Source organism: Pelmatolapia mariae, linkage group LG5, assembly GCF_036321145.2.
Source record: "Pelmatolapia mariae isolate MD_Pm_ZW linkage group LG5, Pm_UMD_F_2, whole genome shotgun sequence".
Lineage (NCBI taxonomy): Eukaryota > Metazoa > Chordata > Actinopteri > Cichliformes > Cichlidae > Pelmatolapia > Pelmatolapia mariae.
In genome coordinates, this window is record NC_086231.1 from 30,475,903 (window position 1) to 30,478,128 (window position 2,226).

General features: G+C 40.5%; 1 non-coding gene across 1 annotated transcript; it reads left to right on the top strand.

Annotated features, from left to right (window-relative positions):
- The first annotated feature begins 1,835 nt into the window (after window positions 1–1,835).
- On the top strand, window positions 1,836–1,908 carry trnar-acg (transfer RNA arginine (anticodon ACG)). Its single transcript has one exon. It is a non-coding gene; the product is annotated as a tRNA-Arg (tRNA).
- Window positions 1,909–2,226: the final 318 nt, after the last annotated feature.

Genomic DNA, 2,226 nt, shown 5'->3' on the forward strand with positions numbered 1-2,226 from the left:
CTAACTTGTTATTTGTAAGTGGCTTTTGGCACTTCCTATATAGAGAACAGCAAGCTATACTTGAATGTATAAGTCTTATTTCATCTAATCTGACACAGTTACAGAGTTTTATCTAAGAAGGGACTCACTCAAGCCCAGTGTTGAAGTTTACATAGTTTGCTTCTTGACAACTATTGTATATATAGCTATGATGCTTCCTGAGCTTTTCTGTTGCTATGGTGTGGATGTAGCTCAGGTGGTAGAACAGGTCACCTACTAACTGGAAGGTTGGTGGTTTGATCCCAGTCTGCATGCTAAACATCCTTGGCCAGATATTAACCCCATGTTGCTCTCCGATGCATATAGGAAACACTGCAGGAAAAAGGAGGGGGGAAAGTCATTGGATGAATGTGCAATTTATGTAAAGCACTTTAAGTACTCAGAGTAGAAAGCGCTATTTAAGAATCAGTCCATTTAACAGCTACATGACAGATTGGCACAGAAGTCCTTCTCACATGACTTTCCTATCAATCCATTATGAAGTTAACCTTTGTGTTCATTACAAAAATTGGGAATAGTTGCTGGGCTTACAGCAACTTTCATGTTTCTCTCAGGATGTATTTTAATAACTTTGGTAATCCAGACTTTAGCTCCATAACCAAGAACCAAATATTGGACAGAATTGCTGTTATATTTAGTTTTAGTTTAGTTTAGTTTTTTATATTTAGAGAAAGCAGTTCACCATGCAGACATGAAAACACTGTTTTTAAAAATATTTTATTTCCATATTACCTTGTTTTTCCACCAAGCAGCTGTACATACTTGTTTTCCCCGTAGGTGCCCTGGATGTTTTTGCGTATGTACACAGATAGTTTTTCAAAAACATGCCGCTTTTTATCTCCATCCTCCCCTAAGTGGCGACACATTTAATGAGAAGTGGCAACCCACATAACGTTGTCTTGTAACGCAGTGATCCAGAATGATGGTACGAGACAGGGAGATAAAGCTTCAGCTAAACAGGGTGAATCCGTCCAACCGCTACAGAGGCCCGACTGATATCAGCTGACACGACACACAATAGCATCTGCTTCCCGTCATTCAAACAGATGAAAGACTGGATTCTTCCTCTTCGTAATCAAGATGACACTGATTTAAAATACATAACTTTCCTGTCTGCAGGGGAAAAATGGATAAAGTGGGGACAGGCCTAATCAGCTTGGACTGTGATGAGATCATGTGAAAAAGATACGCATCTTTTGTTTTGTCTTATCGTCATGCAAACATACATTTTGAATGAACACGACAGACAGAGGTAGATTGATGAGTTGCAGGATTCTATTTAGGTGAACAAAAAAAAAGAGAGAAACAAAAACTAAAACGCACGAGCCGCTCTTTGTTCCAGCCTGATAATGTATCCCAAATATAAGCGGTTACAGTGAAGGGATGAATGATGTAAAACAATATTTGTGGTCAGTGACATAATGTGCATGACATGTAGTCTTACGGAGGGATATAGTAACAACACAGCTCAAACCACAATCTGATTACAAAGACACAGACTGATGTACTGAAGCAAAACTTCAAAAGCTCCTCATATGGAGCTCATGGAGTGGGTGGCCTTTTGAATAAGCCAAAAAAACCCAAAACAAAACCAAAAAAAAAAAGACGTCTCATACTGACATTGCAGAAACATGAACGAGGTGTCTGTTGACGTTTTGATGCACTGGCTGCAGCGATATTGGATGATATCATTTTATAACTACAGACAAAGTTCTTCTAAATGTCAGGATAGCCTGTGTTCAGGATGTAGGTGCTAATTGAGCGATCCGTTGGTGACCCATTGCTCCTCAACTCATGGGCCAGTGGCGCAATGGATAACGCGTCTGACTACGGATCAGAAGAGTCCAGGTTCGACTCCTGGCTGGCTCAAGTCGTTTCCCAAATGATTAATATCTCTTTACTGCATCTAACTGTGACTCTTGTGTACCACAAGAGTCCACATGTGGCTTAACCCTTTACTGCTGTAATCCTACATCTAAACGCACTGATGCAGCTTTGAAATTGCAGTGTTTGATGCCCTGGGAATGAGAATGGTCTGACTGGACCACGGAGTATCAACTTTAGGGCCCCACATGAAGAAAGTAACAAAGAAAAAGGTACCGCCAGCGTGTAATCCAACTCTCAAATCATAACAATGATCCTGGGGAAGATGACAGATGTACAGTGAGCTCTCACATGCCGGTAAGA